Genomic DNA, 17,008 nt, shown 5'->3' on the forward strand with positions numbered 1-17,008 from the left:
GCAACTCACAAAATGGCTGCCGTACACAAAATGGAACCCGAGGGTTCAGGACGAAAACTACGATTTCAAGGTGAAATCGTCACTCGAATATGACGAAAATGCTTGTGCATAGTGTACTAGCCATTCTCAGTCTTCTGATATCAAATTCGTCATGATACGAATATGTTTATGACACAGGTCCAAAATTTTCAGTACCACTTTACAAGTTGTTAAATAGCGACCTGAAGGTATACAAACACGCAGACACACAGACCCACAAAGCTAGAAGCAGTAACAGACATACAGGAAGAAAGACGCACTGAAAAACACAAAGCAATAGAGATGTGCATACACAAATGCACATACAAAAACGCACATACACAGATACACACAGAGAGACACACTAACAAAGATGTGCAAACAGAAACGCACATACAAAGATGCACATATAGAGAGACATAATGAGACAAAAACGCCAACACAAAATGCATTTTCTTTATTGCGATCGCTTTCATTAGTTGTAAACAAACAAGTTAAATTACTGCGAGCTTTTACAACAAACAAAGTGCATCTACACTTTGCGGTTGCTTAGCATCAATTTACATTTTTGTTAAAAGTTAGTGAAGGTCTAATAGAACTTGTGAATTATGTGTAATTTGAAGCAGCGTTACTATTAAACACCTATCAGGATGTTTGTGTTTAATTAATGATTTGCAGTCAGAAGTTTCTGGATGATAACGAGTAAGACAAGAGTTGCTGTAGTAAATATATAATAGGCAATAAAAGTTGAAATAAATAGCCAAATAAAGGAAGTCAAATACTTACAGACAGAAACCCATAGAGCTAGAAGCAGTAACAGGCATGCAGGAGCAAAGACGTACTGATAATGATGCACTGAAAGAGACAAACCAACATAGATGCACATACACACACGCATATACAAAAACACACATACACAGACACACATACAAAGACGCATATACAAAGATGCACATATAGAGAGAAATACTGAGAGAAAAACGCAAAGATAAAATGCATACACTGTTAACAGAAATGTGTACACAGGAAAAATGAAACGCACATAAATATAATTATACACACATGGAGACACTGATGTGTACACAAACAAATAGATGCACACAAACTGACAGAGACACCTACAGAAATGTATATACAAAGGCACATACCCACATAAACAGGAATGTATATTCAAGCACTCAAAGTACCCACATATAGAGGTGCAGCTACAAAACAAGGGACACAAACACAGACTCTAAAAAATAAACGCACACAGAGGCAGACATAGAAGTGCAATGTTCAATAAGACACTTTGTGTTTGTAGGATACCCCTCACACACCAAATGCTCATTTGATGTCTTGCTTCATCATTGGGGTCTTCCAGTTCTTGCTACAGGACGGGGCATGCTGCGACTCACGGAGACATGGGAGCTACTAAGTGTTTTGCAATTGTTATTATTGCACGGTGAAAAGAATAGTTGTGTGAGGGACTATGTGAGCGCACAATAAGCAAGCAAATGTTACTTTTGGTTATGTTTGTTCTTATGTGGACTAAATTAGGTCTGTGTTTGCATGTTCTTCTGTGTGTCTGCCCCTGTCTAAAGAAGAACGTATAGCCAGGCACAAAATGTACTCACATAAAGAGGGGAAGCTACAAACCAAGAGATACAAAGACAGACACACACTCCGAAAAACAAACATACACAGATGCTACTCAACGTCCCCCCAGCTATGCCCCATACATGCTACCTCTAACGGTCATGTTTTACTCGGCACAACCTTTGCTATGCCTCATACATGCCACCTCTAAGGATAATCGTCTACTTGGCAGCACCTCTGCTAAGCCCTATACATGCCATCTCTAAGGGTAATGGTGTACTCAGCACTACTTCTGCTATACCCCATACATGCCACCTCTAAGGGTAATGGTCTACTAGGCAGCACCTCTGCTATGCTCCATACATGCCACCTCTAAGGGTAATGGTCTACTCGGTACTACCATTGCTATGCCCCATACATGCCACCTCTTAGGGTAATTGTCTACTCAGCACCACCTCTGCTATGCCCTATACATGCCATCTCAAAGGGTAATGTTGTTCTCAGCACTACCTTTACTATGCCCCATACATGCCACCTCTAAGGGTAATGGTCTATTGGGCAGCACCTCTGCTATCCCCCATACATGCCATCTCTAAGGGTAATGGTGTACTCAGTGCCACCTCTGTTATGCCCCTTATATGCCACCTCTAAAGGTAATTGTCTACTGGACAGCACCTCTGCTATGCCCCATACATGCCATCTCTAAGGGTAATGGTGTACTCCGCGCCACCTCTGCTATGCCCTATACATGCCACCTCTAGGAGTAATTGTCTACTCGGCACCACCTCTGCTATGCCCCATACATGCCACCTCTAAAGGTAATCGTCTACTTGGCACAACCTGCACTTATCACCTTCAGCTCTACTTGCATATTCTATTTTAACTACTCCCTTCCAAACAGCGCCCGATCCCCTGCCATGTGTTCACAATGCCCGCCCAGTGATGTATATTCAAAGAAATAGATGCTCACACACTGACAGACACCTACAGAAATGAATATGTAAAGATACACACACACAAAAACAAGGACGTATTCTTAGGCACAAAACGTACCCACATATAGAGGTGCGGCTACAAACCAAGGTACACAAACACAAACACATACTCTCAAAAAATAAAGACAGGCACACACAGAAGTGCAATGTTCAATAAGACACTGTGTGTTTGTAGGATACCCCTCATACACCAAATACTCATTTGACGTCATGCTTCATCATTGGGGTCTTCCCAATCTTGCTACAGGACGCGGCGTGCTGCTACTAACGGAGACGGGGGAGCACTTTTTATGTGAAATACTATGTGTTTTTTTGCAATTGTTATTATTGCACAGTGAAAAGAATAGTGGTGTGAGGGACTATGTGAGCGCACAATAAGCATGCAAATGTTACCTTTAGTTATGTTTGTTCTTATGTGGACTAAATTAGGTCTGTGTTTGCATGTTCTTCTGTGTGTCTGCCTCTGTCTAAAGAGGAACGTATAGTCAGGCACAAAATGTACCCACATATAGAGGGGCAGCTACAAACCAAGAGACACAAAGACAGACACAAACTCTGAAAAGCAAACATACACAAAGGCAGACATGTACACACGCACTACTCAAGGTCCCACAAGCTATGCCCCATACATGCTACCTCTAAGGGTCATGTTCTACTCGGCACCACCTCTGCTATGCCCCATACATGCCATCTGTAAGGGTAATGGTGTACTGAGAACTACCTCTACTATGCCCCATACATGCCACCTCTAAGGGTAATGGTCTACTGGGCAGCACCTCTGCTATGCCCCATACATGCCATTTCTAAGGGTAATGGTGTACTCAGAGCCACCTCTGCTATGCCCCATACATGCCACCTCTAAGGGTAATTGTCTACTGGACAGCACCTCTGCTATGCCCCATACATGCCATCTCTAAGGGTAATGGTGTACTCAGCGCCACCTCTGCTATGCCCCATATATGCCACCTCTAAGGGTAATTGTCTACTTGGCACCACCTCTGCTATGCCCCGTACATGCCACCTCTAAGGGTAATAGTCTACTTGGCACCACCTGCACCATCACCTTCAGCTCTTTTGTACACAATAGTCATGAAAAGTTAAAAACAAAATGCTAAACATCGACAAATGTGACAAGAACAACACGTGCAAAAGGCCCAAATTTAGTCATTGTGGAACTAATTACGCTATTGGTTTCACTTTTACTTCTCTAACCTCCTCTGTGATCCAGATGTCTTCAATTACCATTCTCCTACCTAGCTCATCCGATATTATTTGTTTCTTTTTCTAATCTTCTCTGTACTTCCAATGTATTTAATTGCCATCCTCCAGATGTCTATAATTAACGTTTTCCTACTTTGCCGGTCCATTATTACTTGTTCCTTGTATATTTTCAACAATGTTTCAAGCTTTTTTTCCGCAGTGTCATGAACTGTTGCCAATTAACACACTAGTGGCAGTTTAGCGGCAAAATGCTAACACGTACACTATTGCTACCTACTAAACAAGTAACAATATACGCTGCAGCACGTAAATAAATATCTTCCTAAAACAAAATATATTACAAAATTCTCTGAATGTTGGATATATCCACTAGTTCCCCAAAAATATATGTAAAACCAAAGCTACCTTTTAAAAAAATTAAATGCTTTACTTAAAGTTTGCTCTGGTGTTTCTTTATCTCTGTGTATGCATCTATATATGTGCATCTCTGTCTGTGCATCTTTATACTGCATTTGTCAATGCATGTCTGTCTGTACGTATCTGGCTGTATATTTCTGGTTGTGCGTCTCCATATGGGACATATCAAATAATTAGACGATGCAAGCTTCATATTATTTTATGTAGGAAAAAAAATCTGAGTTTCATAATCACTACGTTTTACAACACAAAGCATTATCGCCAAGCTGAAACAAAAGTAAAACTATTCAAGCTCTGTCTGAGCTAAAAGGAAAGTAAAAGTGTTGTGCTTCACACTCTGTTGCAAACAGTAACTTCTCACGCCCATTTGTGCATCATCTGACTTCATCTTATATATATTTTTTATTTTATTTTGCTTTCATTGGCTATTTGTTACTAAGCAACTCCCTCTACGGCAAATTAATTGCTTTTCACCTATATAACCTCCTTAAAATACATCTTTTCCAAAAGCATAGTTTATACGGTTCTTCAAGTGTATCGTGGCAGTTCTGTAATTCCTAATCTCACAAGCAAATCTCACTTCAACAATTTCAGTAAGTGGATTTTATCTTTATGAGCATCTTTTTATATAGTTATAACATTTTCATAATTTTTTTTTAAACCTTAGCTAGCAAACAATTCTATACTTTTTTTGTGCATTTGTCCATGTATATAAATATTTACATTTTAAATTCATCAAACAATGTTGACAGCATTTCTATAAATATTTTTACTTTCCTAAATATAAACACTGTTTACTTATCTAAACCTACAGCACAAGAAACTATTGACAGACAGCTCTACTGTGTTGTTCCCGATAACTTTTTGAAACACCGCTATCAACAATATAACAACAGTGGTAAGTACATTACCGACTAAAGTTATCTTATGTACATATAACAATATTTTAGCAAGATTAAAAAACTAGCAAGAAAATTAGTAACTATTCTATAAACAATAACCAACTGTTTTTTTGCTCTTAATAGTACGTAAATGTACCTAATGTATCTATTCACAAAAAACACCAATAAATGTACAAATAAGCACCTATTTACAGCGTAATAAATAATACGTGCTGTACATTCCAACCTAATGCCTACTGTATTACACTGTAAAAATATGCTCTTTGTATATACTCTCAATTGTAGAGCAACTGTACTAGTAAATCATAGGCAGTAGCAGTCTGTAGTACAAATAGCTTCTAGGCGGTGACGTACAGAGGGGGAGGGGCAAAGTAGGGTGTAATAATTTATAGATTACGGAAGATTGCAGGTAAGTAAACATGAATAAATACAACGGATTTCGTTACGTGCATTACATTGAATTTAAAGATGCAGTGCATGCAACTAAATTCGTTTCACTTATTTATATGTTTACTTACCTGTAATCCTACAAAATACCTTCATTTCTACCTTGCTCCTCACCTTCCCTATGTCATTGCACAGCAGCTACTTCCCTCACCAACTGCTACTGATCACAAGTGCAAACTTTTTCTATGCTTTTATCCTGCGTTATCCGATACATTCTGTGCTACATCAAGTATGTTTTACTTTCTGGTCTATTTGTTGTGTTTATAGCTTTTTAAACAACAGTCCTTGTGTCACAAGTGTTTGTAGATAGTAAAGTAATGCGGTGGCAAAAGTAAGGTAGGAAAAAGTATACAATGACATCATGCATTCGAAAAAAACTACATAGTGATAAAAACATAGACAAACAGTTTTTAATATGTAAGCTGCGTCAACGGACAGTAGCATGTGTTAATAAATAGCGGTTTGTTTTTTGCTTTTACAACGTTCCTAAGTTTCACTAGCAGTCAGTGTTGGGAATAGCTGTTAGAAGGTGACATGGGGAGGGAGAGGGGCGGGGTAGGGGGTAATAATCTATAGATTACGGACAATTACAGGGAAGTAAACATATAAATTAATAAAATACATTTTGGGTGTGTGCATTGCATGCTGAAATAGGATGCAGTGCACGTAACAAAATACGTTTTACCTATTTATATGTTTACTTGCCTGTAATCCTTCGTTAACCATAGATACCTTTTCCTTAACTCAGCCCTTCACCCTCCCTACATCACCACCCAGCAGCTACTCAAATCACCAACCAGTACTGTACAAATGTATACACAAAACACACACGCATAACCGCATACCCGGCAACAAAATTCACTCACATATAGAGGAGCAGTTACAAACTAAGGGACACAAAGACAGAGACGTACTCTAAATAAAAAAGAAACATACACAGAGGCAGACATATACACACACACACATGCTACTCAACGTCCACCCCAGCTATGCTCCATACATGCCACCTGTAAGGGTAATCGTCTATTCAGCACCACCTGCACTCATCACCTTCAGTTCTCTGCATTTATGTTTCTTTTTCAGAATGTGCCCTTCAAAGAAAAACACACAAACACAGACACACACTATGAAAAAGAAACATACAGAGAGGCAAACAAATACACACACACAGCCTACTGAACGTCCCCCCAGGTATGCTCCATATATGTCACCTCTAAGGGTAATAGTCTACTTGGCACCATCTCTGCTATGCCTCATACATGCTGCCTCTAAGGGTAATAATGTACTCGGCACCATCTCTGCTATGCCCCATACATGCCACCTCTAAGGGTAATAATGTACTCAGCACCACCTCTGCAATACCCCATACATGCCACCTCTAAGGGTAACTTTGTACTGAGCACCACCTCTGTTCTATCTATACATGCAACCTCTAAGGGTAATCGTCTACTTCGCAACAGCTCTGCTATTCTCCATACATGCTACTTCTAAGGGTAATGGTCTACTTGGCACCACGTGTACTGATCACCTTTAGCTCTACTTGCATCCTCTGTTTTGAATACCCCCTTCCAAACAGCGCCCCATCCCCTGCCATGTGTTCACAATGCCCTCCCAGTGATGTATACTCGAAGAAATAGATGCACACACGGACAGAGACACCTACAGAAATGTATATGGAAACACACACACACAAAAACAAGGATGTATACTTAGGCACAAAACGTATCCACATATAGAGGTGCAGACACAAACATAGACTCTGAAAAATAAACTTACTCAGAGGCAGACACAGAAGTGCAATGTTCAATAAGACACTGTGTGTTTGTAGGATACCCCTCACACACCAAATACTCATTTGACGTCATGGTTCATCATTGGGTCTTCCCGTTCTTGCTACAGGACGCGGCGTGCTGCTACTAACGGAGACGTGGGAGCACTTTTTATGTGAAATACTATGTGTTTTTTTGCAATTGTTATTATTGCACAATGAAAAGAATAGTGGTGTAAGGAACTATGTGAGCGCACAATAAGCATGCAAATGTTACTTTTGGTTATGTTTGTTCTTAAATGGGCTACATTATGTCTGTATTTGCATGTTGTTCTGTGTATCTGCCACTGAGTAAAGAGAAGCGTATAGCCAGGCACCAAATGTACTCACATATAGAGGGGCAGCTACAAATCAAGACACAGAAAGACAGACACACACTCTGAAAAAAAAACATACACAGAGGCAGACATATACAAACACACAGGCTACTTAAGGTGCTCCTTACCTATGCTCCATACATGCCACCTCTAAGGGTGATGGTCTACTTGGCACCACCTACACTCATCAGCTTTAGTTCTCTGCATGTATGTTTCTTTTTTAAAGTGTGCCTCTGTCTTTGTGTCTCTTAGTTTGTAGCTGCTCCTCTATATGTGGGTACAACCTATATATAGAGGAGCACCTACAAAGAAAAAGACACAAACGCAGACACACACTCTGAAAAAGAAACTACAGAGGCAGACATATAAAAACACACAGTCTACTCAAGGTCCCCCCAGCTATGCCCCATACATGCCACCTCTAAGGGTAATGGTCTACTCAACAACACGTCTGCAATGCCCCATACATGCCACCTCCCAAGGTAATGGACTACTCAGAACCACTTGCACTCATCACCTTCAGTTCCTTGCATGTATGTTTCTTTTTTCAGAGTGCGTCTCTTGGTTTGTAGCTGCTTCTCTATATCTGTGTACACCCTATAAATAAAGGAGCAGCTACAAACAAAAAGACACAAACACAGACACACTCTAAAAAAAGAAGCAAACAAATACACACAGACAGGCTACTGAAGGTCCCCCCAGCTATGCCCCATACATGCCACCTCTAAAGGCAATCCCCTACTTGCTACCATCTCTGCTATTCCCCATACATGCCACCTCGAAGTGTAATGGTCTACTGGACACTAGCTCTGCTATGCCCCATACATGCCACCTCTAAGGGTAATGGTGAACTCAGCACTACTTCTGTTATATATATACATGCAACCCCTAAGGGTAATCGTCTACTTGGCAACAGCTCTGCTATCCTCCATACATGCTACTCCTTTACTATAAATATTTAATGCGACTCTTCAAACAAGTTAAGGTACTTCACTACCTGCTAGCTAAAAACCCACTATTTCATAACAGCAGTTAGCAATCACCTAGTATAACAATGCTTGCAAATAAATCTACCATATAAAGTACTTCACTTTTACACATGCACACTATACTACTTTGCAAATCTAAATAAAATCACAATATGTCTAGTCATTACGAAATCGACACACATACACTACAGCTTTAGTACTGTACAAATACTAAAAAATACTACACAACCCCTACTAGAAATTTAAAAATGAATGACAGTACCTTACTTAAAGTACAATAACTAACATGCAACATACCATACAAAACACATGTAGATATAACAAACACATTAGCATCTCATTGCATTTGATAGTAATAAAGTACTTGCTCTGTGCAATAAGTGTTTACTGAGATTGTGGACACAATTATACTAAATGTAAAAAAAAACGTTGCAGCTACCTATCACTTTTGCAGTAAAGAAGACATAATCTTTACTGTGAACATTCATAATTTGCATAGCCACTCACTACAACTCCGCATTCATTTAAGCACAAAAACTCAGTAATGGGCACATTATAAAGTACAAAACACACAGCATTGCCTACTCATAACACACTAAACAACATACCAAATACATTCTTTACAATGTATAGATGTAGCACTTAAAATTAGCATCCAGTTACCACATTATAAAGGTCTAGCCTAAATATGCATTCCTACTGCCACATATTATAATGCAGACACACAGTAATTCAATTCTTCAAACTTATCATGCTTATCGTTTGCCTAGTTAGTGCAAACATCCTTCCAATTACCATTCATAACAATATGGCTTCTAGCTCAATACTCCTTCTGTTTCAATAGTTAATGTCACTTCCTTTAACCAGCTATAGTGCATAGTTACTGTTTGTGTTCTAGAAAACCTTCTATCAAACAACATCTAAACAAATGTTTTTAGTAATAAGCTTCACAAATAGCAGTGCATTCCCTAATATATACAAATCAACATGCATGCTGCGCAGGCGAAACGCGTCTCTCTGTCATTGCGGGGTCGTGGGAGACCTGACTTTGAATAAATAAGCCTTATACCTACATATCTGATGTACGTGCCTCTTCTTCGTTGGAGCAGGACTGTCCAGTCGGGAGGCTAGAACAGAAAAAATACAATTCTCATTATCACTTTCAACAAACTACACGCGTGTATTAAAAACAAAAAGCATCACATTTGCAACATATTAAATACACAGTATTAAAAAATATATAACACGCTTATTAATTATACCATTTATTTACTATTAACAGATTACCACACATAAAGTAAAGTAAAGATTTTTTTAAAGCTTACCTTTGCCGTCGCTCGCTGCTCCATTTTCTTTACTCTTGTAAACAGCAACAAGAAGCATAAAACGAAAGTTAGAACAAAACAATACTCAAATTCTTTTTACATTTTATATAGCAAAACAAAAAAATAGCACAAACTGGAAAATTTTATATGGACAAAACTTACCTTTAGCTTCCATCAATGCTTCTTTGCGCTGCGTCACTTGTCAAGTCCAGTCAGGAGGCTAGGACAGAAAAAATAGAATTGTCATTAGCAGTTTCAACAAACTCCACGCACATAATAAAATCAAATAGCATCACATTCGCAATATATTAAATACACAGTGTTAAAAAAAAGAAACACATTTAATTCATTATACTTTCCATTTACTATTAGCATACTACCACACATAAAGTAAAGTCTATTTTATTTACAAACTTTTGCTCTCTAATCCATGTTCTTTACTGTATACAGTGCAAGGACAAGCATAAAACACAAGTTAGCACAAAACAATGGGATGTAGCATCTCTAGTGCAAAATAGGAATTTGAAAAGACAAAACTACATGGTTTCCTTCTTTCAACTGTTCCTTTCAGAAGTAGAAAATGTTTCCAGTGTTTACAAACCTAAGAAAACTAAAATATACTTTTTTAGCAACAGATTAAACGGAAGCCTATCCAGTATGCAAGTTTCCTTTTTACTCTTAGCTCAAATACTCTTGATAAGCCGATCCACATAACCCCCAAAATAAAAGCCACACATTTACTTGCATAGGTCTGTGATAAACTTTAGAATACATTTCTGACTTTCATAGTATTTGAAAATAATTCTACCAAGTACTCCTGAGAAGCCGTCTCTTCCTGATTACTAGAGAACTGAAATACATGACCTCTATGCATGTGGAAATGCAATTACATAATAATGTTCACATGTACAGATGTCATAGGAGGATGTGTTTGCTAATTTGTGTTCAAGAAGAAAATATAATTTCTCAGAAAATATATTGCCCAATAGGAAATCCTTTTTCTGTGCTCTGCCCACATTTCTGGTCTCCACTTCTGTTGTATTCTTGCCCTTTATAGACATAAACTGTCAACTGTTTAAAGAGAGGTCACCTAGATGCAAATGTTTTCTGAATACCCCTGCATCTGCCTCTTCACAGCATATCTACATACCAGCATCTAATAGGAGATTTCTGACCAATCAATTTACAGGAGCAAATACACCACATACCTAATTCTATAATCATTTTGTATCCATAATTGAAGGTGTTAAGACGTAACACAAATTAGATATGCAAAAATTTTTTGCATGATTACCCAGTTTCAGCTTGTTTTATTATTCCAATATAAAACATTAATTTATTACATTTATTTTACATTCCTTACACTAGTAAGATCTTAGTTGTTCTTATGACATATTCTAAACAAAACACATTACATTTGCATTTTCTTTGACACTCTTAGTACACTGCTTGTTTTGATAGAGTAAAGTGAACAGTTGTAACAGACAAACATCTAACTACTTAAAGGGTTTGAAAATAGGTATATTGTTTCTCGTCATTAGTAATCTTTTCTCCATGTATGCATAGTTGTTGCTGTTCTTAAATCTGATTATGTGATTGTGTGGGACTTGGGGTTTCGCATTTTACAAATTACTGTAGAGCACTAGAGTGTATGTCTAGTTTACCCTCTCTGGCTCATACGCTTGTCCCCATAGTCATTGTGCCTTTTGTTGTTCTTAGTTGGTCACCTATTGTGCAGTATGTCATATTCTAATGCATGGGTACATCCAAGGGCCACAAGTTTGGCCTGTGATGTGACCAATGGCTACCTGGATGCCAGCTGGTTCATGTTCGGAGTTTGGCAGTAAGGTGGTTGTAGGGGAAGCAAAACATATACATCTAGTTCCTGAATTGCACAATGTGAAACCAAAAGCTTAGGACTAATCATGAGTTCTCAACTTAACCAAATTATGTGATTCTAGCAAATGTTTCATTTCACTTTTCCTCCTTTTTCTTAAATTATCACATACGAGGACCTTGAAATACATAACTTCAATATGTATCCTGTATAAAATCTTCTCGTGTTTAATTTAATAAACTATAAGTTTTTAAACTTATACTTTGCAGTGCCCATGATTGCTTCCATTTAACAGATTGAATTGTGAAATTTCATGTTCCAACACTACTTTATTCCAGTCATTACTAGTAATAATTCACTTTGCCCTCAAATTTTCTCCTTTGCTCTGTACTAAAACTAGTACAGTAAAACACTGCACCCCAGTTACCATTTGTTTTTCGAAAGCCAATAAAACTAGCCCCCATACCTTCCCCCATTTCCTACGAACCAACAATAATAATTAACGTCACAAATTGCTTCTGTGACCTGTTTACATAGTGTTTATTACAGCCTAAGCACTTTGCTTTTTTTTACTGCTAGATACAGTAAAGTATTATTAAACCATTATTGTACAATTTCACTTTTCAAAGCTTTTACTTGCAGAAGTGCAAACTGTAAATTAAGCCTGTCTGTCTCCTTAAAAAATCTACACAAATAAAACAACTCTCCAGCCTTCACGACCATGCAAACACCCCCAGGCCAGCAAAGTATCACATCAACAGCTACTAGCCAAAATTCAGACCTCTCCTCACAGGTTCCAAGTCCCTTAAAGCTTTCCTATGTGCACTCTAAATAACTCTAAGCCACTTTGTAAGTTGCAACCTACCACTACCCACATTGCAGTGAGCACAGTCCAAAAAGTAATAATAAGACAAAGTACTGCTATCTATTCCACAAAACAAGTCACTGAACACGCTTTTTCTTTTGTACAATTACTGCGTTTACGTACAATAGTTACAGTTTAACATTAATTAATTTAACTAACAAATTAACAGTTTATATATATATATCACTTTTTTGTCTACTTTCATACAGATTACTTTACTAATCAAGGCAACGAAATACAAAAAAGGTAAGAAATGTTTGTAGAAATTACTTAACACTAGATATCACCTGTATATACAGTACAAGAAACTGTTAGCAAGCAATTAGCCATTTCAAGAAGTATATAATATAATACTTAACACATAGAAGCAATTACATGTAATATGGATAGAATACTACAAGCTAGGCATCACCAAGGGCATTCACAATTTATTATGGAGTTCGGAGATGCTTTAAATGCTGAAATGCATTCTATTAATAATGAAATATTTATGCATCCTGATGGCTTGCCTAAATACATAGAGCATAATAATTACATATACTCTCTATCACTAAAAAGAACCTTATTATGATGATGTACTATATTGTATGACTCCTTCCTACCCAGATATCCAAAATGCAGTAAATATATGTATACATTGTTATACTGGCAATTTCCTCTGTATGAATGCATATGTCATTGCACTTTTAAAAATCAAGAAGCATACTTTCTTGGATTCGCATAGCCGAGATAACAAAGGAAGGCTTCACCATAATGAAACATGCATTGCTATTGAAAAAACCTCCAATATTCAGTTAAAGAAAACAAAAAAGTAGTACAAGTAAAAGGGACCAAAGCACTATATGTCCATAAAACATAAAAGGCTATAGACATAATACCTGATATTACCATGCCTTTTACTAATAGTTGGCAAATAAGTACTGCAACCCTAGCACTAACAGCATTCACACCTTAAGCAAACCATCAAGTACAATGCCTACACAACCAACAAAAATTCTTGCCACTACAATTAATAGTGTAGACAGTAATAGATGCTTAAACCAACAATAAAGGGCATGCAAAACTACTGTAAATGAAAAAATACCATTAAGCAAAAAGCAATGTATACAACACAAAAGACACAATGAAGTAAACAATAGTATAGATATAGAAACTAATATAGTTATCATGGAAATCATAAGTGTTTTCCATAAAGAAGGTTTGTATGGACCATAATACATTTGTACTATTTGCAACCAATTATGGCATAATCAATCACTAAAATATACTAACAGTATTGCTGAAAATCCAAGATTTATCCAATGTAACAGTCTAAATAAAACAAACTATATATGTAGCACTTGCTATAGACATATTAGCAAAGATAAAATACCACCATGCTCATATATAAATGGTATGACATTTGAACATATACCAATGCAATTACAATTGCATAATTTAGAAGAAAGATTAGTTTCTCCACAAATGTCTTTTGTGCAAATTAGAACATTACCTCGTGGCTATCAAAAGTCATGATCAGGGGCTGTTGGTAATGTACCTGCAGATGTTATGGCAACAGTCACAATGTTACCAAGGCAAATCTATGATGAAATGACAATTCCAATCAAACTAAAAAGAAAGTTAGCTTTCAAATCATTTACTCATTTTGAAAATGTTATACCAAATGTAGTCAAAAAAGCAGCACCATGGCTAGCAACAAACAGTGACATGTTTAAAGAATATGGAGTCACTGTTAATCCAGTTTGGGAATATATACCACAAGAGATAAACTATTGCAGTGAAACATCTGAAGATCATTATTCCACAAGCTCCTCAGACAACATACAAGCAGGAATTTTAGATACTTTATTAATAATTGAAACAATCACAGCTGATAGTCCCAATGTATTATGTTTAGCACCTGCTGAACATAACACACCTAGAGGTTTATATGAAGACAAAGCTTCAGAATTTTTTGCTTTTCCAACCATATTTGTTTTTTTAACTTCTTTTATTGTATTTTCATATACATACAACCAGTAGCAGATACATCAGTGCCTACATATTATGATGCAATCTATTCATGACTACATTCAATGAAGATACATAGTTTTAGGGTGCAAATATTACTGAGCAGCGTGCCCCAACATGTAGGTACGTGACCAAAAGGCAATCGTACATGAGGCTTTGTGACTTACATATCCCTCGTTTCCAGTGATCTCAGCTAGCCCATCATTTCCCTCTCCAAGCCTGCTTTCTCAACAGAATATCCTGTGCTAATATGTGGTTTGCAGAGTAGTGCCATGTCTAGTATTTTCTACTTTAATGTGTTACAAGTCCCGTGGGTGAGCTAACAGGAAACATGTCAGCGGGGCCCAGATGTCCCTGGGTCGCGATGCGCACGGCAGCAGCTCTGCATATGTGGCTAGTCTCTCTTGGCAATGAACTAAGTCATCAATCCACTCCTTAAATTTGGGCACCCGTCCTCTTCCCCAACGGCAGGCCACCAGCCTCTTAGCCATGAGTAGCGCAAGAGCGAAGTATTTGTGATGCGCTGCCTGTGGTGGTCTAACATAGCCAAGCAGGGCCATAAGTGGGGTGGGCTCAAATCGTGTATTGACCATCTCTGTCAGAGCCGCAAACACTTGCTCCCAATAGTCCTTCACCCCAGGGCACTCCCAGGCTCGATGCAAAAACCCCGCCCCAGGGGCCCTACACCTATCACATCTATCAGAGTCTCGTAAGTGGTACTTGTGCAGCCTTACAGGGGTGTAGTATATTCTATGTAGGAATTTATAGTGTATGATGCGGAGCCTGCTGCTGGCTGATACTCGCTCTGTTTGTGAGCAGCAGAACTCCCACTGTTCATCTGTTAAGGCATACCCCATTTCCTCACTCCAGCGAGCATGGGACGTCGTATCTGTCAGTTCCCTCTGTGTATGCACTGTCCTATATACCAGGGAGACAAGGCGTTTATCCGATGTGGCGCCAGAGTCTCTGGCTCATCCGGATATTCCGGGGTAAGAGACCGTATCCCCTGTCTAAGACGAATGTAGAGAAAAAGTGGAGTGTGTTGCCGCCCCTGCCACATGTGTTCAGCTGTGCGAAAAAGGCCTTCCTGATACAGGTCACCCCAAGTGCGTATGTGGTGACGTTCTTTACATTTATGAAAGAGTACTTCCTGAAGAAGGGGCATGTCTGGGTGATAAGTAAGGGGCAATAATGATCAATATAAAAAAGTAGTGTTCAGCATGCGTCCTACGCGATGCCACGCCAGCGTAGTACATGTTAGGGTTGTCGGAATTTTATCTCTAGAGCTAACCGGTTCATGCAGCATTCCATCAATTGTGATGGGATGGGCTAGCCAATGCTCTGCTGCGACCTGTGGGGCATACCGCGGCTGTGCCACCCAGAACCAAGCATAGTGGGCCTGTGCGCTATTGTAGTAGAGTTCAAAGTTTGGGATCCCGAATCCACCCTGTAAATATGGCCTGATAAGTATATTCCATTGCAGCCTCGGCTGCTTGCTCCCCCATACCAGTCTCGTAATCTCCGCCCGTAAAGTCTTAAAAAAGAAAGTCCCAGGGCAGTACGGAATATTTAAGAAGAGATAAAGCAATTGGGGGAGTATCACCATTTTAATTAAGGGTGCTCTTCCCGCCATGGATAGAGGCAACGCGATCCAGTGGGTAACATTGTCCGCTATTCGAGTTATAGCATTGCCATAGTTCAACCTCATGAGTTCCTCTCTATCCTTAGTGACGCGTATTCCCAGGTACCGCAATTCCTCATTGCACCACTCCAAAGGGTAATCCAGCGGGAATCGGGTTGTCGCAGTTGTTAATGGGAAAACGCTTGATTTCCCCCAGTTTATCTGTATCTCTGATAGTTTCCCAAAAACTATAAATTCTCTGAGTAATGGATTTATATTCTGCTGAGGATCACGTACGTACAGGGTAATATCATCTGCATATAACAATATAAGTATTTGCCGCATGTTACAACGAAGCGCCTTCTCTTTATGGTGCTGCCGTAGTTTTTCCGCCAGTGGTTCAACCGCAATGGCAAAAAGCAAGTGGCATAATGGGCACCCCTGCCGAGTACCTCTAGTAATTTGGAACGTCTGGGATGTATGCCCATAAACAAGAACTTTGGCTACTGGCGACTGGTATAATAGTTTGATCCAAGCGGAAGAGGGGCGGGAACCCCATCCGCAGCATCACCCCAAATATGTAATCCTATTCTATTTAATCAAAAGCATTTGTGGCATCAAAAAAAACTGCTGCCATT

The 17,008-nt window shown here is 38.7% G+C and overlaps 1 protein-coding gene across 12 annotated transcripts in view; it reads left to right on the forward strand.

Annotated features, from left to right (window-relative positions):
- Nucleotides 1-17,008, forward strand: part of LOC144804990 (V-type proton ATPase 116 kDa subunit a 4-like) — a 6,844,636-nt gene that overhangs the window by 133,678 nt on the left and 6,693,950 nt on the right. For 8 of the 12 annotated variants that reach the window (XM_078671938.1, XM_078672103.1, XM_078672267.1 and 5 more), the window contains exons 2-3: nt 5,044-5,127; nt 12,949-12,985. The exons of 3 other annotated variants lie outside the window; for them this stretch is intronic. The gene's annotated coding sequence lies outside the window, so the exon portion shown is untranslated. The remainder of the gene's footprint in view (nt 1-5,043; nt 5,128-12,948; nt 12,986-17,008) is intronic. One more of the 12 variants, XM_078671951.1, reaches the window with a different exon arrangement.

This window comes from Lissotriton helveticus, chromosome 1_1 (assembly GCF_964261635.1).
Source record: "Lissotriton helveticus chromosome 1_1, aLisHel1.1, whole genome shotgun sequence".
NCBI lineage: Eukaryota > Metazoa > Chordata > Amphibia > Caudata > Salamandridae > Lissotriton > Lissotriton helveticus.